Here is a 23139-nt window from a genome sequence, read left to right as displayed (position 1 = left end):
AGAAATGCCTGGAGTTTCGGAAGCCAAAAACAGTGAAATCATCATGGAAGGAAAAAGTCCTTTAAAATGTTCAGCATATGGGCATGTTTTACTGATAAAAGAATTTTCCATCTCTAGAGATACAAAGCTGAAAAAATGATGCTCTACATCAGAGAGATAAAAGATCACTGTGCTGAAAGTAATCATCAAACTATGACATTTTAAGCCCGAAACTGCACTTTCTTATAAAGTTTTTACTGTTTCTTCATTTTCTCCCGTTTTTGTAAAATAAAGCCATTTCCTTTAGAAACAATCAAAAGTATCCAAAGAGCTTAGGAGTATAAGTTTTAAGAAGAACAAAACTCAATGTCAAAGTTTGTTCATTTAAAGTTAAATTCTATAAACATATTTTCTTCTCTGTAAAAGATAAAAAGATATTTTTAATATGCTGACAGAATGAAAAGGCAAGCTGGCATTGGAAAGAATGCAGTGCTGTTTCCAAGGCACATGGTTATCCCAAATGGAAATGCTTGCTGCTATCTGATATAAATTAAAGGTACAGTTAATTTGTTGTTCAAATTACTGGAAATGTGTCTGCCAGGGGCAGTCTGAATAATTCCATGTGTAACTGGTAGGCCTCTACTGTTGAGAGCTCAGGCTTTTAAATCCAAGTATTGTTATTCATTACAGTCTTCCTGAATGGACTTCTAACTAAAATTTTCTTATTATTGGCCAACTTTCTATTCATAAAAGTATGCTTATCCTATCCTTGTCTTCTTGACTTAACTGGTTTATATAATCGTCTCTCATTTAAAAAAAAGAAAAAAAAAAAAAAAAAAGGAGCAATAGAAGGGGAACTGCATCTAGAAGATAGCAATTGTACTGCAAACTGTTTCAGTATTTATTAGGGCATCAGAATGCTTTCTGTAAAGTAAAGTAGTGACCAGTATTTTCATCGCTATGGAATCTAGCAATAAACTTTTCAAGGTATTATCCAACTCTCATGGGTTCCTATTGCAGCAGAATCTGTTTTAAAGTTTTTGTTTTTTTTTCTCTAAAGCAGCTTTCTCCTGTCCCCACACTATGAATTGATCATGAGAAAATACATCCGATGTATGTTATGTACTGTATAGAACTTCTCAGGGCCACACAGTCCCCAGCAGTGTTTCGTACAGGAGTGGATTGTCCCAGCATGCACCTCAATAAACCCTGTTGGATAGCTTTGTTAGATCCATATGGATAGCAATTGTGTGGTCACAAAGTGCATGTGCAAGCATCTTGGCCTATAATAGTCATCAATTATGGATCTTGAAGATTTGGAATCTGAATATGCCAAAATCAAAAATAGAGCCTTGAATGATTTTGCCATATCTCACACCAAATTCTGCTATGTTTTCAGTGGTGATGAATAACACAACCAGTGAAAACAGGCAATGATGCACTCAATCCGAATTTGCAATAGAGGATAGAAGTAAAATAAACCACTGTTATTTTGAGTAAAGCAGTGACTGACTTCTGCAAATTATCCTGCAGAAGTAGAACTTCTCACACTGAAGACTGAAATATCAAAACAACAACAGAATCAAGAAGTTATATGATTTATTTTTAAAGGCTTTATGATGGCGTTATACTATAGTGATTGTTTTCTTAGCACGGACTGCACTGTAGTTCTGTACTGTTTTTCTGAAAACCACTTGCATTATTTTTCTCTCTGTTCAATTCAGCAGCTCAGTAATATGAGCAATAAGAGAAAAGGCTTTCTGATGAAACTGCATTCCTATTTCCTATCTGTATTTGGTAGAAATACTTTTTTTCCGTGTGTCTCACAAACTCAATCCTAGCACATCAGTGAACCATGGCAGCAACAGTTAAATTTATAACAAACCATTTGCCTGTTAGGAGAGAAAAAAATTCTCATCTAAGATTTACAGCTCATCTGACAGTATTGTGCTGGTTCTTAATACAAAATCAAGCTAGGCATTTCCCTAGCATTGACAGTTCAACAAAAATCCAAGACTAAAAAAACTGTCTAAGTGTAGTACCCAGTCTTTGGATTCCCAATTCAATTAACAACTTCAGGAAACGCAGACTGCAGAGGAGAGACAAGAAGTGGTAAATTCCCTCCTTTCTCTTGCTCGCCAGAGTTCTGTAAATAGATGTGTATTATTAAGAGTCAATTTACTTCAAATTTTAAGAGAATATATTTTTTTTCACTCTACAAATTCTTTCATCAAGAGCTGATATGCCGCAATGAAAGGCATATTATGGAATCATGGAGGAATCAAATAGTTGCTCTCAGGACTATTTTCTGTAGCTAGTAGAGCCTGGAATTCATTATGTATGTTGTGTAATTAGTCACACTATACTGGTTCTGGACCTAAATGTTTTGTAAACAAATGCAAGGCCTGCAGGAAGAAAACCTTGGTAGCTACACAGCCAAATTGCTAAGAGCATTTTGGTGTTACAAAGTGAGGAAAAGTACATTGCCACTTTCCCTTTTTTTTTTTTTTTTTTTTTTTTTTAACCTTTTTCTGTTGTTTTGCTTTTCTCAAGAAATAGTAACATTTGTATATACATCATAACTTGGGATCTAAAAATCTATGCTGAGCATTCTTTTGTCTGTTTACCAGGCATATGAACTGAATCTGTTGCTTCTTTTAATGCCGCTCTGTAGTAAATTGCTTTTCATTTTCTTGATATTTATCATAGATTGAATAATACCACATGGTGCCACACAGCATTCAAAATTATTTTTACTTTTGTACCACTTGCATTACTGCTCTATTTTTGCGTATAAACAGTATGAAAATTATTTGCATAAACATACTGCAATTTTCTGGACTTCCTCAAATTTATTGCAGATAATCAGTAGATTGTAGGATTTGAGAAGTTTAAGTTCTTGTTGAAGGACTTTGATATCTGAGAGAAAAACTCAGCAAGTGAAATTCTCTTTGAGGGGAAAAAATAAAGTGGAAAACAGGAGCTAGGTTAATCAAGTCATGAGTAGAACTGCAAATCAACAAATATAGAAAAATATGCTTAGATGTTCTTACTAGCATGGAACTCCACATGGCTTAATCTGTGTTTACATTACATGAATATGATGAGAACTGTTCCTCAGCCTGTGTTAGTAGTTATTATTTCAGCTACAATGGATATAAGAAATACTGGAACCTTCTTAAAAGGGGCAAAAAAAATAACCCAATAGCAAGTTGCTTTCATGACCAAAATTAGACCAAGAACTCCTAGGCTTTGAAACATTTTTACCTCAGATCACAGCATTCTCCAAAACCAAATCAGTGCAAATTGTCAGAATATTTTCTGTTCTTTTCACATTGTAGGGTATATCAGGATATGAAGTCTACTGGTAATTAATGATAGCAGAAGAGCCCAATTATGAAGGAGTAAATCTGATACAACCTGGGTTACTGCAAAGGGAGGAACTACATCCTATTTCCTTGAATATTGAAGCCATCTGTCAACAGAAATGTGTTAATCTGCCTAAAGTTTCAGACTTCTCCTTCCTCGGTGCTACATACAAAAAAAAAGTGTCTCTCAGCGCTTGCTAGTGCTACTTTAATCAAAAATGAGATAAATTAATATTTATGTAATCTTTAACTTACATATTTCATATTAACTTAATATATTTGGCTGGTATATCGTAGATATTTGTAGTTCCCTTTGAGTTAAGGAAGATAAGTGCCTAAAATCTTTGGAAAACAAGATTTTGTAACTTCACAAGGGTGCAGAAAACTTATTATTGTTTTCTAAAATTATGTCCTGCAAACTCAGTGCAACCATTTATTATGAGTGCAACAAGGTACTGTGTTAGTCCTCCTGATATTCATTGCTATAGACTGAGTCACACATTCTCTTTTGCTTCAAAATGCTGAATGTGTAATGCTCCTTGAATCTGTCACTTTATGATTCAGCATGCCATGTTTTTACTAATTTTAGTACTCTGAATTTTTTTCCATTTTTCATAGTTTTTTTAGGAAGTGCAAATGTCAGAAATGGACATACTGTTGTAAGTGTGGTCACAGTACATCAAAATAAGAGAAGCTATGACTGCTTTATTTCTATCCAGGTTCCTCCTTGGTAGACATTAGTCTTTTTGATTTAGAGTTTGCATTTGAGTGCATTAGCAGGGCACTTAGTTCTTTGGGATAATCACCTGTCTGGTCATGGAAATCCCCTCTATCTCTTTTTTTTTTTTTTTTTTTTTTTTTGTGTGTGTGTGTGTGTGTGTCTTCACGAAGTACTGTACCACTGATTGCATTAAATTGTAAATTATTTTCTTTGTTTTTGGGTAACAGGTATTTTGCTATTGAAATTCGTGTACCGAGTTTCTTTCCTAAATGAAGAACAGAAATATTTAGTGATTATTTATTTTCTACTTCAGTGTTAGTGATATAACCAACATTTTAATCTAGCTGTTAGGCAAAATCATTTCTAGGATTCTTTTTGTTCTATATTTTGCTTGAAAAAAAAATGTCTTTAGTGTTAGATGTCATAATCATAGATTTTTTTCATATATATTCTTCCTAACATTATGTGTGTGCTCACTGTCGCTAGCTAGTAGATAATAACTTTATTTTTCTTATCTTTCAATTGATAGTTATTTTTTAAAATCAAATTAAAAATCCTGTTCACATAGAAAAAACATAAATCATAATCAACTTCTCTGTTGAAATGGAAACCAGCTATTTACTGCATTTTGTTCAGCAAGATACATGAATGTTAATGGCATGAAAATTCTGTGATAAGCTGTGAGTTAAATTACATTTCTGCTTGTGATAGATGATCTTTTACCTTCATCTCTACCCATACTTTAAGAGTATACTATCTGCAATAATATATATAGGTGAAAGCTAATCTTTAGGGTCTATGAAACCTAAATCAGGGACTCTATAAATGATAATAACTACTGCTATTACCAGAAGTGGCACAAGATAGGGCATTGCTCTGTCAACATTCAATTCTAATGGCATCCAAGCTATCAGAGATTTGGAAGGGGGGGGGGGGGGGGGTGTTGAGGGGCGCAGATCATTTTGTGCAAAAAAGGCCTCTGACCTCTTCATTCTTTCCACACTACCTTCTGTGGTAGCTTATAAACACTAATTTTAATATTGTGGTCTTTTATTCTCTAAGTCTCATTAATGCTAATTAAAACAAATGTATACTTATAAATAAGTCTTCTTATTTACTACTTATTCCCACCAGTGGCATATAAATAGTTAATAAGCATCATTCCCTTTTCTTCCCTCAGTGCTTTGGTTAATTTTGTAATCAATAGCTCACATTTGAGCTAATTCCATGCTTCCTGTTCCTTCTTGCACCCATTCAGAGGTTAGTGCTCTGCAGACCATTTAAAATCACTTAAAGTCAACATTTTTCTTTCTCTTCACCACAGATTCCATAAGTTTCCAAATTTCTTACTTACTAACTGGTGATTCACTGCTTTTTTCTCTTTCCCTTTCCCTCCCCCATATTTCCTTTATTTGTCCTGATTAATGGTTTTAGATAAACATAGCACATCAGACTTGGACTGGTAGGATATGTATGAATATCTCCTTCTCTTCATAATATCTTGTTTCTTGTGGTCGCATTAAAGAAAATGTATGGAAGCACAATAGGAAAGACTAGATGTTCAGTGTTTGTCTTAGTCCAGTTGAGTTTAAGCATGTTTTTCCTGTTTCATAGAATCATGGAATAACATCAAAGATCATTTAGTTTCAACCCCCCTTCTGTTGGCAGGGTTGCCAACCACTGGACAAGGCTGCCCAGAGCCGCATCCAGCCTGGCCTTGAATGCCTTCAGGGATGGGTGTCTAGGCAACCTGTTCCAGTGCATCACCACCCTCTGAGCAAGAAACTTCCTCCTGTTTGCCTAAATTAATTTCATGTTCTAAATATTGTTTTGTTTAATTTGTATAAATACATTGAAATTCTGATTTATTCCTACCTTTATTTCAGAACTTTTTATATGGAAACATCACAGTTCACAACTAGAAAACTCACAGTAAGAGACAAGAAAAAAATCAAAGAACTTTGAAAATGCATATTCTTTGCTCTCTGAGCAATGTCCTAGTCACCCGCATTATCTTGTGGTTGAACCATTTTCATGTTTTTTCTTTAGAGACTTGCTGTCTGGGAGTGTCATATTCTCTGTGGTAAAGAAACAGAATATGCAATTTTGGATCAAGTAGTTTTGTTTACAGATAAATTCATTTTTGTTTTCAAAGATATCCTTCAACTTTATTCAAAACTGGATGAAGAATTTGAGCTTGTAATACTCGTTCCCTATGGCCTGATACAATGAATATTTTCTGCTGACAGAAGTAATCTATACGGCAAGCTCTGGAATGACTAGAGTCATGTCTCATTGAGTATTAGCATGTTTATCTTTTATTTCAGTATGAAAGACTATGGAAAAATAAGCATCACATTTCACAGGTGGCTTTCTTTTTTTCACTCCTCCAGGAATAATGTACCAGATTACATTTGCTTTGTATTAATTTATTACTTAACGTGTAATGACAGCCAGTCTTTCTCCAGCCCGAATGTGGAGTTAGCCTCTGTCATCCTCTCCTTTACAATATAGCCCTAGTTCTACAAGGCCACATCTTTGAATTACATTGAATGTCTTCCATTGTAGGCTTATAGTAGGTTACAGACACAAAAATTGCTTCCCCTTCAAGGGTTAAACCATATAATGTAATTGTGCCTTATTCCAAGAAAGCTGCTCTCCCTGGGGTCAAGTAGAGCACTGAGCTGCAATCATTAATAAGCCATTTCATGTTTGCCTCTGTGATCAAAGAATTCTTGTCCAGAGTGCAGTAGCTAGTTTCCTTTGCATTTGAGCTTCAAATTTAGTTTCCAGAGAGAAGAGAGAATAAATCCTGACAACAACAATGGTGAATCTTTAATGGCACTCATTAAAGCCAATGTTTGATTTTTCAACTGTGCTACCTGAAATTCAATTTTTAGACCAAAAAATGCATTTAAAGGCTTTGGGGCCTTTTGTAACAAACATCCTTTCACAAGTTATACTGATCTGCTATGTTGGATGGAAGACTACTTTATGTTGTTTGTTCTATTAGTTCCTTTAATTTCTTTTATGATAGTTGAGCCTTTACAGCAGTTTAAAAAAAAAAAATCTAATAGTGGCTTTGATCTTCAGATGTCAGCTAGAGGGTACTCCACACTTGGATTTTTAATAATGTACTGCAGGAAGTAACCATCCAATGAAAAATCCTCAATTACTTTAAAAGCTATCCTTCACCATGCTTTTACATTTACAGGCATTTCTCCTTTTTTGAAATTTCAACCTCCATAATACCGAGGTGCTTTAAGTAATTATTTATGACAGCATTACCTCATACTAATTTTCTACTCAGTGGATATACCAGTTGCATCTGCGTTGTTAGAGCAAGAAATGTGATCTAGTTGGTGCATTTTCTCCCTTTTCTCTGACATAATTGATGAAAAACGTTCCTCAGAGACAGCAGTGCCTTTCTCATTGCATGGGATGCAGCATTCCTTTAACTATTTTTCAGTAAATGGATTAATTGGAACAAAAATCCAAAACAGAACTCTGTATTATAAGAAGTTGCAGTAGATTTAGAGGACTAAAACTCTTGAAGTGCCAGGTTTTATATACAGCACAAGTTAATGTGCATGTAACTAACACCCATGACATCCGATGCTTGTGTGTTTGGCTATGTGTATGCATGCATAGCTGCAGCTACGCTTATTGCATATGAGGAAGGTTAGTGAGTGTTTCAGACAATATATACTGTGTATAAACAAAAATTCACTTCTTAGAGCAGAACGGATTGGGAAATACATATTTTTAGTATTTTTTAAGCACAAGTACAGCTTTTCTGGGAAGAAAAAAAGGTGGTGGTCTTCCAAAAAAATCAGAAGGAAGGTACCTAGCTGCAAAGCCTGCCTATCTCACCTGGTTGCATGTTAGTCTAATGGAGATTGCAGGCACTGAAGTGGGTTTTTCCACCTGATATGAGTGCAGCTATATGTGCATAAAGGTTCGTGGGAAGCTGTATTATGTTCAGAATGTGAACCTCTATAACCTGCTCAATACCTGTGAAATGCAAATGAGAATGGAGCTCCATGCAGACTTAATGCTTGCTATTCCTTAGAGTTATGATCCTCTTTCTATCATTTAGTATCTGTACCTATTTATAACCAGAGAAATACTCTTTGGATTAAATGCTGAGTGATATGATATTAAAGCCTTGGTGCAGGAGACACAGACTCATGCTCCTGCCCTGCTGGATAAGAAATTAGGCTTGAGCATTGAAACTATCAAACTTCTGGGCAATTTCTTACCATCTCTCTCAATAAGATCTTTCTGTCATATATTAATAATCATAGAATCACATATGTAGTGGGCTTGAAACTCCTACCACAGCCTTGCTATAGACAGTGTCAGCTATGCTGGTTCTTCATTGTTCCGTCTCTCAAAGTATTTACTTTCTGGCACACAGTGCTGCATTCGGCCTCCTTCATTTGAGGTGACTGCTCAAACCCTTATATGGAATACATGCCTATGTAACTTGTACTGTTGTCAGAATTCTAGCTCAACTCCCTTCACATTTTAACTCTGATACTGGTGTGCTAAGGCGCTTCTTATCCTGATTCCTGAGATCAGAGTGCTTCTGAACCTGCCAGTCCTGCTGAACTCCATTAGGCAATTAAATTAGAGACATGTCATAGCCAAGAAATGTGTTAAAAGGCATTTGCTGACACTGCTTATCAGATTCTGAAACCTGCTTCCAAGAAATGGGAGACAGCCAATCCCAGTCAGTTCTGAAGTTTTCCTTTTCCGCTCTATTATTTAGGAGGATTTGGGTTCAGCTGAATGGTAAACCAGGTAAACAGTGATAGGACTGTCACTGTCTTCTTTCAGTTCTGAATTACTTTATTCCTAATTTCCCTTAGAGAATAGGGTCTTTGTTTCATTGCTTTATTTTTCTACCTGGGATTAAAAAATATAACCATAGTTGGGTAGTTAATAATCATTAGAAAAAGATAAACTTGATTTTCAGTCACCTTTACCTATGACTGTAAAGCTTTTTAACGTGGGCACCTAATTTCCAAATGTTTCTGGAAATTACTTCCAAGAACTACATACATGTATATGTAATTAAAGTAACTTTCATATTAGAATCATAATTAGCTGAACATAGCGTTGTCCTTGTGGATTGTCTGGAAGACAGAATTGATGAAGACACAGTTGTTCATCTATTTCTGTCCGAAACCCAAATATTTTTAAAAAACAAACAAACAAACAAAAAAACCCAGAAAACTAAAGCCCACAAAACAGCTTCAGACTTTCAAACATAAAATGAGCTGTAAAGCTCATATATCCCAGACTGGGGAGTAGAGAAAATCAGATAACTTAGTCTTCATGGGAATATTATAAAATCCTTAAAGATCTCCAAAGCTCAGACTCGCAATAAATCTAATGAAACATGCATAGAATGCATCCAAGGAGTCCTTCCCTCAGGTCATTAAAGCACTTTCTGCAAAGTGCTCTTCAAATCCTTGGACTGAAGAAAACAGAGATTTGTACAGTGAGATTTACAATGTAGTCATATGAGATTTGCAATTCCTTTATCAAGCTCTATGGCAGTGATATAATGCTCAGCAGATTTGCCTTTGTTTGTTTTTCCTTCATTTTCAACTAAACAGTAAATAAAATTACCAAAGTAAATCAATACCATTTCCATTTCTCCTCAGGGGATTTAGGCTTCTCTATATTTGGTATTTCTTTCTATTCAGAGAACTAGATTTTACTCCTCTCTCTTCTAAAACACAGTGAGTAATGGATGCCCAACACTGAAGAAAGAAGAGAAAAATAGAATTAATGTGCTGTTGGCATTGTAATTGTTCACATTACAATAGCATCTTGGGGCTTAGTTTGAGATCAAGATCCTATTCTGCTATGTTTCTGGGTATAGTAGAAGATAATCTTCATTTCAGAGCAGTTTTAGTCTCAGTAGAGATGATAAATGGAAGGCAGTAGAAAGAAAGGTCTATGTTTCTGGTTTATAGACAGATTTAAAGCACAGAGTTTATTCTTACACTGCTTTGTCAAGTTGAGGGATGCCCCAGTGAGCAAGCTCTACCGCGTTCTCAAAGACAGACTCCTCATGGAAATTCAAAAAGCCAAAAACTACTGTGGCGCATACAGAGTGGATGTCTGCTCTTACGTTTGGTTTGTGCTCCCCTTGTTTGCTCCAAGGGCTCACCTATAACCCTTTTAATAAACTTAGGAATGGCTTGCACTTGCTGCTGTCTTTCTCTCCTTCATTCACAGTGTCTGAATGCTCTGAAAGTTTGCAAGTTCTGTGACTTAGGCAGAATGAGAGTGATCTGGCAACTCCTTTGATAGAGAAGGCAACAGGAAAAGTTATGACTTCCAATAGTGCCTTGTTCCTCTCTAGCTTAGAAATAAGTGGTTTTCCGTGTAGAAAGAACAACTCTGAGTCTCTGCAAGTGCCATCCTTGAGATTTGATTCACTGTATTTGCATTGTCAGTATTCGCTAAACAACGTGTATTCATAAATGTGTTGGATCATAAACAGTAGGCTTCCAGTATCAGGATATATATATTGGTATACATATTAGTCATCACCATGCTGTGCAGACGTTGTACAGCAGTAAGACATGTACTGTAAAGTATTTTTCCAAGCTAAATCTCCTTAATCCAGAACATTTTAGCAGCATCTAGGAGTCAAAATTGTATCCGGCTGTTAGTCTAGCCAGAGGCAGATAGAAAAAAAAAGGGTTATAAGCTTGGTTTTTAATGATCCTAAGAGGCTCTAGGCTTGCTCCTTGTGATTCTAAGTCAAGTCATTCCATTAATTATGCTCATCACTGCCACACTAATGTTATGTTAGACATACTAATTATATACACTGAAATGCTGAAAAAGAACTTGCACATTCTGTTCACAACATAATGTCAGATATACATCTACTGCATTAAAGCATCACGCCACGTAATCTGTACCTTAATATGTCTTCTCTTAACAATGATTATTGGTTGCAACTTTCAACAACTCATGACAGCCTCCAGAATTAAGCTTAGTATTCAGTTTCTGTTGAGCAGCTACTGAATTCATTTTTGGGTGATTCACGTTGCCCTTGCAAGTACATTCAGGATTGGTTTGAAGCAGAAAGGTAGAATGCCATCAGAGTACCTGGCAGAATGCCTGGGTAAAGGTTTAATTATGTAAGGGAGATCCTTTCAGGATGAAATTTCTTGAGCACCCTGAAGTAACTTTGCTGAGATTTTGGTCAGTAGTTATTTGTCCCAGATCAGAAGGCATAACATCATGACATGAGTGTTCAGTCCCAGCCTTCTCTCATTCACTGCTGTAATCTTGAACAACAAAAACCAATCTCTAGTTTCTGAGAGGTATTCGGCTCAAAACTGAGGCATCTAGTTTTAGACGTTTACAAATAGATGTCTAAGTATGACTTTAAATTTAGTAAGCAGAAGAGGAAGCTAAAAGACAGAAATCAAGGCCAGACTAATGATGCATGATGTTGTAAAATGCAGGTGATTTATTTCTTTCTAAATACCAGAATGTATTGACTTTGCATACAGAAGAAGGTATTCATTCGAAAGTCGTGTTAAGACAAACTGGTCATTCTGTCTCTTACCTCTTCCCGTCTTTGAGTTCTGCAGACTCTTTCCTTCATAGTTTGTGTTCACCTGGAATGATAACTGCACATAACCATAACTACATGTTTCTTTCATGAAATGAAAACATTTTTAGGGACAATCTGTATCTGTTGTAGCAACGTAGGCAGTTGTTTTCATGATGACAGTTCCAGAGAACACTAATGTTATTAGATGTGTTTTGAATGAAACAAACATATTTGTTTTTTTATACACTTGTAAAACCTCAGACAGCTTTAAAAGTGAAGGAATTTTTTTTGTTTGCAGTGTTCTTTCGAAGAAAATATTGAAGTAATTAATGAAGTTGTTTCAATGTTGTTTTTTTTCTATACTTCAATAGTACTAAGTATCTGTTTGATTTTATACTTTTTTTTTTTTTTTTTTTTTTTTTTTTTAAAAAAAAAAAGATACTTTGCTGTTTTCCAGCATAATACGAAGTTGGAAGTAGATGGGCCAGGTACAGATTCATCCAAACCAGTGATTATTGCTTACATAGAAGGAATCATTCACTTTCCAGTGTGAAGCATCTCTTGCAAAAGCAGATACACAGTTATCCATTTAGCCATGGTGTTTTCTTACCACAGGAAGTGATAATACTCTATGACAAATAAATATAGGTATTGTGTGTCTTTTTCAGGTAACATAAATAAATGTACACACAAGGAAAACATGAACTTAATCTACATTGATAAAAGATGACATCCAGTCAATTCTGTGACTTCTAATCATATGTAGGTCTTGTTTTATTCTGTGCTGAAAGGAGCCAGTTTGAAAATTTTACCTGTGAATTGTGAACCAGCAATTTTGTTGCATATTAAACTGAGATCTTCCTGATCCATTTTTTTTTCCCACAGTTTCTTCCTTATCTGTTTCAATTTCCTAAACAGTCTTCTTAAGGGAACTCAAAACAGTTATGTTTAATACAGTCACAATTATTCTTTTCCCTGATGTTATTGCAAACTGTACATTTAATACAAATTATTTTTGTTCTGTACAATTCTTTAGTAGAATCCCTCAGAAGTAGTAAGCACATGATGTGGACTAACACACTTCACCTTTTTACCTGTGTTTGCCTACTCTTCAATTATCACTGGTTTGAGTATCTTGGTAACTGATACAGCAGCTTAGCATTAATTAATTTTTTTTGTTTTTCTTTAAATCATAAACACAGAATGACAGAGTAGTTCAGCAGTGCTCTCCAGTATTCCTATGAAAAGTTCCAGTGAGCCAATGTCACTCATCTTTTATCTTATATGTGCATCATCTCTTGGCCTTAGCAGCACAGACCATTCCAAATCTTTCACCATTTCCTTAGTGTAAACTCTGTCTTTAGCAATTTAGTTTATCACAGGGCCCTGAATAACACTGACCAAACAACTAGCTATGGTGTTCAGTTCTTGATAAAATTTTTTGTTTTCCTGGCAGATTGCAGAGAAACCAATTTGTTCCTGGACTTTATGTGATCCAATTCTTAGTCTGATTTCTTTCTTTCTGAAGCACATTCGTCTTGTTAGCATAAGCTGCTATTTCATTCTAATCACCATGATGTAAGGTTAGGGACTTCTGGCCTCTGCGCACCAGTTTGTAAGCTGGCTTCTACATTCAGCTAGTTGTGAAGTAATTACTCTTACTCAGTTTATTTGGCATCGGTTTTACACTTTTTTCAAATTGTTTTATTCAAAATCTTAATTGTGGACCGGTGGCTTAAAAGGAAAGTGCTTGAGTATGGACTCAGGAAGATTTGCAAATTACCCGAGTTTTATTTTGCTTTTCAAACATTCTGATGTATACACATATATAGCTTAATTTTCAGTTGGAGTAGAGCTCTTCGCATTTCTGCAATACAGTTTCATAGTTAACCTTCTCTGCCCTGAGTTAACTGAAAACTGTTGAAACATCAAAGCTTTAAAGCTACCTATTGTTAGATATAGCTCCCTGTCTTCCTTTTCATTAACACCTATGGCCAAATTGCCTTCCTTTCTTTGCCTTTTCAGCTGTTGTGGGGCTTTTAACTGTTTCATTCTTCAAAGTCTTTGCTTAATTTGCTGCAGTTGACTCAGTTCTCACTCAGAGCCAAGAGGTCTGCTTTTCAGAGTGTGTGAATTTGTGCCAGCGGATCCACAGCCTGGGTCTCTGTCCAGTGCTAAGGTCCTGCTGCTGCTGGAGTCAGATGTAGATCAGAAGGATGCCTCTAGACGAAATCACTGTAAAGTAGGTAGTAGATTTGCAAAGAATGAATGCCTAAGATCAAATGTTATCTACTTTGGAAATGTTTAAGTACAGTGTAATTCCAGAGATCTGTTTGTTTATTTGTTTTTAAACTGTTAATCAAGTAACTAATTACATGCAACAGGGAAAATTTCTAAGTTTTCATTAATCAGAAAAATTTATTGAAAAATTGTACATAACTTACACGTAAGAAGTTAGGGAGTTATGTTGATACAGAAATTGAGTGCAGGGTAGGGACTAAATCAAAGACAAGGAAAAATAAGAGGGAAATACACGGTTAAGTTGGTGTTTGCTGTGGTGATTTTGAGTTTAAATTACAGTTTTAGCCCTTTCTATAGATCGATTTAGATGCTAGCTCCAATGTAAAAAGTATTTCACCACTTCAGGCTTCCTATTGAAGTCCAATTTCACACTCACTTACACTGAAATCTGTTCAACTTAAGCTGGTACTCCTAGTGTTCTTTGTATTACTCTTGTGTTTTGCAATTAAGTTTGCTATTCCAGTATTGCCAAAGAAAAAAGTTGCACCAGTCACAGTACAGGAAAACATGGAGGAGGGGGGAAACACATATGTATTATATACACATATGCGCGCACACACACACACACATATATATATATATACAAAGTGCGTTGAATTCCAGAGGGGAAATAAAAATGATTTGTATTAAAGGTTAAATATTCCCTAAACTACAATGTTACAAGTTTTACAGGGATGATATCTCTATATCCTTGTGCAATACATTATCAATCCACAACCAAATACCACTGACACTATACATTTATCTCTACAGAACAGTATTTGGATACCACTTACCTCTGAGGCAGTTCTGGAAATTATAAATATATTTCTTTCTTGGGATCAAAAGAAAGCACATCAAAATGAGTGATGGAGTCTACAGACTGAATTTGCAGCTGTTTTATGTAAACTGTGAGAAGGTATAAAATTTCTTGTTCTAATTCATTCGACACAGAATTTTGAAGATAGCAATCTAAAAATGTTACAATTGTTATATTACCTTATGGTTCAAACCTACTCATGCAAAAGGTCACAATCAATCTTATGCAAAAGAAGACAATGACGCTACAGGCTTACAGCAAGCCCATGCAAAACCATGTAGCTAATTCTATCTGGACTGATTAAACGTGGCAGATTAAAAATAATATTACTGAAGAAAGAGTTCATTCTTTTAGTTAGAAAATTTCACCACCTACTTTTTATGCTCTATTATAGGATTTTTCTTCTTCCTTCTGGTGATCCAGAGCACCAATGCTGTCTAGAAGTCATGCTCATAGAGAATTATCACAGGCTTGCCTTACAACTCTTCTTTTACAAATTCTGTGATTTTGGTAAGGAAGAGATCTAAGATTAAGGTGGCTCCCTTTTACCTACGGAAATCAGTGATCCAAAATGGCCAAAAATAATTTTAAAACTGGATATAAGCTGACAAGCAATACCAACTGTAATAAATTTCAACCTGAATCCAGAAGAACCCAGCAAACAACGTCAGTATATAACTAGAAACTCTTGAATCTCCTTGTAACCAATATTTATTTAGATCCGAGTTTAGAATTTTATCATTAAACCCATAAAATAATCATAATAACATTATTTTTAAAAGGTATGATTTATTTTCCTCTATTCTATTATGTGCACAATTCTTTCATTGTACTACTAGCACAGTATTGTGGAAATGTTGGCAATGTGTAGACAGTCTGTTCGAAAGGAGTAGACAACAGTCTCGTGGTTAATTTCAGTAGACAATAGTAGACTCAGTACTCCTACAAGGAGTAGAGTAATAGGAGTACTGAGTCTACTATTGTATACAACTGTCAGTTCACTAGAACTTAAATTTGCTCATAAATATTTGGTATGATTTTTTTTGTTGTTAAACTTTAAGCCTTACCTTGTCTAGTGGTGTGTTTATTAATAAGAATGAGTTAATCTTGCTCCATTCTTCTGAAAATGTGTTGGTATTTTGGGGGTGTTTGTATACGTTTTTTTAGATTTTTTTCCTGTTGTGCACTTTCAATTCTCATTCCAGTCCCTCTCACTGATTCTGAGATTGAATGGCTCATACGTACTCTTAAACATAGTCATCTACTGTATTATGGTGCTTTGACTATTTCATTATTCTCTTTCTTCACTTCATGCCCATGTCATCAATTCAGCTATTGGTTATTCAGCTTGTTAATGAAGGAAAATTGTAGTGACCATTCAGTCAAATCACAGAGTATAGAAAAGGTCAGGGTACTATAGTGCATTATTATGATACATGGAAAATTATACATAAGACAATGTATTTTCCATTCCCTGATACTTCATTTCATAACCAAATTATTACAAGAAAATATTATGGCATAAAAATAATTCACACTGAGTACAAAGCCTGCAATTAAAATGGTAAATGGAACTACATGAATCTTTCCTGTTGACAAGTATTGGAGTAAGAATAAGATTTTAATCTTGTATCACATAAAATCATAGTCTTATTGTTATAGTTTTAAAACTTATGTGGTTTTAAATCTACTGCAAGATACAGGTGCCAAAGTAGTCTCTAACCTCTCCCCTTGAGAAGAACCTCATAAGGAATTAAAATGCTATCTAGACACACTTAAACTGAAAAAGATGTGAAATCCCAAACAGCAAAATTTTTGATCAAGAAAATACAGTGATAAAGAATGCACCCAGAATTTTGAGGCCTCATAATTTCTACAATCATCTGTGATGGCTGGTAAAGTGTTGACTATTCTGGCCCAAGCATTTACTGTGATAGAATCAGAGTACTGTTTGAGTTGAAAGGGACCTTTAAAAGGCCCTCTAGTTCAACTTCCCTGCATCAAACAGGGAAATCTACAGCTTAATCCAGCTTCTCAGAGCCTGGTCCAGCCTGATTTTGGTTGTCTCCAGGGACAGGTCTTCCACCACCATTTCAGAATAACTAGCACAACCTGTGCTAGTAATTCACTACCATTATTGCAAAAAAAATTTTCTTATATCCACTCTAGATCTCCCCTTTTTTAGCTTGAAACCATTTCCCCTTGATCTATCACAACAGATCCTGCTAAGGAATCTGTCTCATTCTTTCTTAAAGCCCACTTTAGTTCCATATAACTATTGGTAATTTATTTAAAACTGAAACTTTCTTATTGGAGCAGAAATTAAAATCTCATCCCCAGTATCACAGTAGTTACAGAACTACTGGTCATTTTCTCTTATAATACTTGATTAATTCCTCCTTCTCCCTTTTCTATCTACATTTTTTTTTTTTTTTTTTTTTTTGGTCTGAAAATGCTTAGTTATATAATTCAAGAGTCTTTACATCATTAAAGGCAAGGAGAATATAAATCCAGAAGAAATTTAGTTTAAAATATATATTTCTAATTTCCCCTTCCCTGAAGGCATTCAAGGCCAGGCTGGATATGGCTCTAGGTAGCTTGGTCTAGTGGTTGCCGACCGTGCCCACAGCAGGGGGTTTAAAACCAGATGATCTTTGAGTTCCTTTTCAACCCAGGACATTCTATGATTCTATGAATTTCCTAGTAGATGGTAGATTGCTTATATTTTACTTGTAGCAGCACAGAGTATGAGATATTTTGCAACTTCCTAACTTTAATTCTTACTTTTTTTATATCTTCAACGTAATATCTGGGTCTAGAATTTCTTATTGGCACTTTTTCTCACAATTCTGCTCTTTAACTTAATCCTGCATGTCTATTTTTATATTTTTCCCATTATCCAGGCCTGCAATTATTTTTATTCATACAACTATGTAGTTATTCACAATTGTCATACAAATTTGTTTATTTCTGAAGTCCGTAATTTCCATTCTATAACCATTCACTAAATGGATTTACTGATATTGTGATGACTTGAATTATTGGACTGTGTCTCTTTCAATTCTTACTTGCTGTTAATTACACTCATTTCATTAATATAACAAACTGAAAAGTCCTCAATTCTGTTAGTCTTCTTCTGTGTTCTGGAAAACCAATTATGTGTCAATCAATCAAAAAAAAGAGCCTATTAGCGAATGAAAAGTGAGAAGTTGAAAGTCAAATAACAGGTTGGGTCTGCTTCTGATCCTTGCTCACAATAACTCTGACTTATGAATCAGGTCATTTTTAACCAGCAAACGGCCTGTTAGCCTGAAGAAATTCAGTTCCCAGTGTCACAAGTAGAAAAGCCTGTTAAAGTGACCCAATAGTCTCTCTAAAATTCCATTTTACAAACAAACAACAATTGCTTAGAGGGTTTTAGAAGATTTGCACTGGTTTCAAACAGTTCTGCTTTGTTAGAGAAAATGGGTACATTTGGTGAAAATTATATACAATTATCTCATCATTTAGTTCAGATGACTCTATTGATATTGAATAAAATTTGGGAACAGACTATTTAGTTTATATGTGAAAAACATCACCTTTTATAGCCAATTACATGATAAAAGACCTGGAAATCTGAAGGACATAATTCAGATAAACTTTGGAAGTTGTCAAAACACCTCGGTATCTGTTGACAGCTTTAGGTGTATTTTTTATTTCCAGTAAGAGCTTTAATCATGTTGAGCTACAAAAAGGAGTAAAGATTTGAATATCTTTGCACAGAAAAAAGATGTGAGGCATTTGATTAAGGACTTTCAATATTTCTATCAATCTTTCCCTTCTCTTATTTCTGTCTTATTCCCTTCTCATATTACTGTCAATTTGTCTTCACAGTATTTTACTGCATTTTACATCATTCTTTTTGTTTCTTCCCCCACCTCCTGAAGTGAACTATGGACACTAACTTAAGCACTTTAGAACAAAAGCATGATATGTATTCATAAATTAAAGTGTTATCCAAATATGTTAATCAAAAGGATGAAGAAACATAGAAGACATGATCTCCAATAAACCAAGGACATTTTAGGATTGAAAATGCTGCTACTCTTACCTTTCCTGCTACAGAAGAAAAGGTTGATGATTCTCTGGAGATTCTGTAATAGCTCAAGACATTCCAGTGACTCATCTGTAAATATCTATTCCCCTGAAGCTAGCAAGGAAAACTCCACAGAATGTGCTTGATAATATAAATCTCATCATGAAGCGATACACATCCTATAATTGCCACTTTAAGGGTGAAGGCCAGATTTCCTGGTGGGTGTGAATTGGCATATCTCTGCTGAAATCACAGACAGTATTACATCAGTTTGAGAGTCTGGACCTATTTTCTGAATTATTTTTGCCAAACCCCTAAAATCAATTCCTTGAAGGCTAAGACACTGAAGAAAGAAAATAATTCTCTAATACTAAGATGTCAGCTATCACATAAGCTCTTGTCCAGCATAAGACATTTGAGTTTTAATGTGTAGTAAATTATAAAATGCAATAAATATATATCATGTGAACAATGCAGGAAATGAAACAAAAATACAAACTATTATATGACCTCAAATTACACTCCAGCCTATTTTCTTCAGTTTGGACTATTTAAAATAATATGGAGGTGAGAATATTAACTGTTATGTTATGACAAAAATATGTATGTGAAAACAATGTTTTCTTCCTTATCACTTCTTTTAGTTTTCACAGCTGTGTCAGAGCTGTAGAGTTTCACACCAAAAATCACTTACATATAATTATTTTTTCGGTGATTACCTACAGATATCACGTTAGATAAACAGTTTAACTCTGATAACACGAATGGTGTGAATTTTTCCATTATATTTTACATCATCTCAGTTAAGTTGCAGCAACTAGATTCATCTTCCATCTCTCACATAGATTTCCTTTCTCTTCATCCTCAGTGGTCTTGAACCAGTGTACAAATTTGCTGCATCTCAAGTATTCCAATAGAAATCAGATAGTTTATCCATTCAGAGATATGCCTCTCTGCCATAATACTTTAGTGTCAAACTCCTTTACCTGAGGCACATTAAATCTGAAGGTTTACACCAGTTTAAGGTGTTTATTCATGAAATGACCCATTATCAGGCACAGAAAAAGTAATTCTGTGGTTAGAATTGGTTATGACAAGGACAGATTGGTGAGATAGGGCATAGAACTTGAAATTGGTAAGCATAAACTGTGCTTGAGATTTTTATTATCACAGAGAATGTATTTGTCCAAGTTCTTGCAAAATTTTTGAAGGAGTCAATAAGTCTGGTCTTAGCCAAAAACATAAAGTAAGTTTAACTGCTTAAAGGAGTCTGTCAGCACGGCACAAGGCAGAAATCCTAGGCTAGATTAGGTTAGATGGTTAGGTTCTATAAAGAAGAGAGGAAAGAAAGGGAGAAAGTTCTTCAGGTGCTGGAGCAAATAGCCACATTGCAACTCGTGGAGAAACCTTCTAAAGCCTCAGATGTGTATTTCTTGATGGATTTCCGGTCTATGGAGAACCTATACTGGAGCAGATAGTTTTTCTGAGAGACATTAGCTTGTGGGAGGACTTACACTGAAGCATGGAAAAGTGTGAGGAAGAATGTTGTTCAGAGAGAAATTCTACCCCACCTCTCATCCTATCTGCACGTGAGGAAGGAGAGTAGCAAAATGTTGTTTCAAACTGCATTGGTTTCTCATTACCCAAGTCTCTTTTGATTGGCAAATAATTTATTTTTCCTCAATCTGAAATTTTTTTTTTTCCTTGTGATTATGATTGGCAAGCAACTTCCCTATCTTATCATGTCATCTTATCATCCTTTTCTCATCATGTTTTCTCCCACTATCCTGCTGAGGAGTGAGAATGAATGACCAGCTGGGTGAGCATCTGGCTGTTAGACAAAGCAAACCCACTAAAGCTTATTGGAAACAGACTATTTCTGTGTGTATAATGCTTTGTCTGAAATTAGTTATGGTGTATTCACCTGTGATGAGTGCTGCACTACTACAAAGAAATTGCTTTCAAAGATGCAGGTTTTCTGGGGCATGTCTGCACATAGGTCTGTTGTGGGCATAACATAAGCTTTGGTTTTCTCATGGATATCTTTGAGTTGCAGGGGTTTGTTCTCCTTAATAAAACCCTGTGAGATCTACTGTATATCTGAGCTATTAGTTTTCATTGTATGAGCATAGATAGTAATAAAAAATGTCAGAAACTGACATATGTTTGGGAATTTAATGGGGTATATTTTCTTTTTGATAGGCACATATATTTTCTATTAATGCTAATAGGAATTATATGTATGCATCAGGAGAACATACCACTTTGCATGTAAATTTCACATTTTATTTTGCAGAGGATATGTAACCCTATTATCACCAGGACCTTAGTGCTGGCACGAAAATTTGTCCCAGCTCAGCTGGTTATAATCAAACATTAAAATGATCTAGCTGAGTGTAATTGTATTTTACCTTCCCACCATTTTTGTAATGAAAGTACTTTAATCCAAAGCATTTTCTGTGTCATGTGGATGAATAAATAACCTTTTTGTTGAAGTTAAGTTGTTTTTAAACTCAAGCTAAAAAATACTTCCATCAGAGTTGCAAGTACAGTTAAAATGCTCACACAACTTGGATTTTAAATACTCAATTTCAGCAAGAATGAATAATAAAATACTATATCCCTGACTTTTGAAGGCATGTTCTAAAGATGATACAAAATATACCGGCTGGTATGAATTTATTCTTGAAAAAATGTCCTTTGAGGTATTTTGTTGTTTCTAGTAGTGGGTTGTTTGTTTCATTGGTTGGTTGGTTGGTTTTTTGGTTTTTTTTTTTGTTTTTGTTTTTGCTTTTTTTTGCATATGCTTACAAATTATTTATTGCATATCTTGAACAACATATTACGGTCTATGGCTGTAAATTTTAAATAACACAGAGTTTTGTTCAAAGAATGTAATTTAGGATAACAGTGATCACGGCTTATACACTGTATCAGAATTATTGATCTCTTATTTCTCCCCCCTTCATGATTTTCTTTTTATTTGTACGAAATCTCTTCCTTTTTTCTTCACTAATCTGGCCAAAAGCAGCACCCTCTTTCCTGTTAGATTAAATATTAGCAACAGCTTCTATTAAATGAGATACTCACATTCTTTTTATTTTTATATTCATATTTAGAATCATAGGATCCCCAAGGTTGTAAAAGACCTCCAAGATCATCTAACCCAACCATCCACCTACCACCAATATTTCCCCACTGAACTGTGTCCCTCAGTACAGCATCTAGATGTTTCTTCAACATCTCCAGGGGCAGTGACTCCACCATCTCCCTGGGTAGCCTGTTGCAGAACCTGAGCGCTCTGTCAGAGAAGTGTTTCCTAATGTCCAAACTGAATGTTCCCTGATGCAACTTGAGGCCATTCCCTCTCTTACTATGACTAGTTATGCAGGAGAAGAGGTCAAATCCCACCTCACCATAACCTCCTTTCAGGGAGATGTAGAGAGCAATAACGTCTCCCCTGAGTCTGCAGGGGAATCTTCTGCAGACTAATCAATCCTAATTTCCTCAGTCGTTCTTCATAAGACTTGAGATTCAATCCCCTCACCAGCTTTGATCCCTTTCTTTTGACACTCCAGGGCCTCGACATCTCTTGAAGTGAGAGGCGCAAAACTAAACACAGTACTTGAGGTGCAACCTCACCAGGGCTGAGTACAGGGGGATGATCACCTCCCTGCGCCTGTTTCCTCAAACCTGTTTGATTTATTACAAACAAACAAACACCTCTGCATCTCTCTTTTGCTGAAGTATAAAGGTGATAAAACTGAGCATTTGGAAAAGCCCAAGTCTGCTACATTCTAAGCCCTCACTTCTTAAAAAGGTATAAAATCAAAGTACAGATTGACAGCCTTTCTACAGAAATATTAAATTGAACTGTAAAAATTTGGAGTGGGTACTCAATAAATACAACTATTTATTTTTAATTTTATTATCTTTAAAAATAAAAATGTTACGAGTATGAAATTATATATTAAATGCTGTAAAATTTCAAGGAAATTTCAATAGACCATTGTACAAATGTCAAAATAAAATTGCTGGTCCCAGTATAATAAAAAGGCATAGAACAAATTTTCAAGGAACTTCCTGTGCTCTGGGTTTTGTCTTTTCTCAAGAGAGTTCAGTGTATCAAATTTCATTACATTTGCTATGTGGTATTTGGATGGAGACTATGTGGTCTAACTCTCCTTGCAGGAGTCAGCCAGTACTAGTGAAGGAAATGTTTTCTCAGTTAACTGTGTACCCTAATGCTGCAAGCTACAGGCAATATTGTTGCCTACTGGAAAAAAAAAGATGTCAGGA

At 35.2% G+C, this 23139-nt stretch overlaps 1 long non-coding RNA gene across 1 annotated transcript in view; it reads left to right on the top strand.

The window, feature by feature from the left end:
- The window catches only part of LOC125691941 (uncharacterized), a 30283-nt gene extending 13164 nt beyond the window's left edge, over positions 1-17119 (top strand). The window contains exons 2-3 of the long non-coding RNA XR_007376364.1: positions 14717-14861; positions 15157-17119. This is a non-coding gene — a long non-coding RNA (uncharacterized LOC125691941). The remainder of the gene's footprint in view (positions 1-14716; positions 14862-15156) is intronic.
- The last annotated feature ends 6020 nt before the right edge of the window (positions 17120-23139 follow it).

This window comes from Lagopus muta, chromosome 4 (genome assembly GCF_023343835.1).
Source record: "Lagopus muta isolate bLagMut1 chromosome 4, bLagMut1 primary, whole genome shotgun sequence".
NCBI classification, from domain to species: Eukaryota; Metazoa; Chordata; class Aves; order Galliformes; family Phasianidae; genus Lagopus; species Lagopus muta.
Note: the sequence above shows the minus strand (reverse complement) of the source record. Positions and strands in the feature narration are given on the sequence as shown.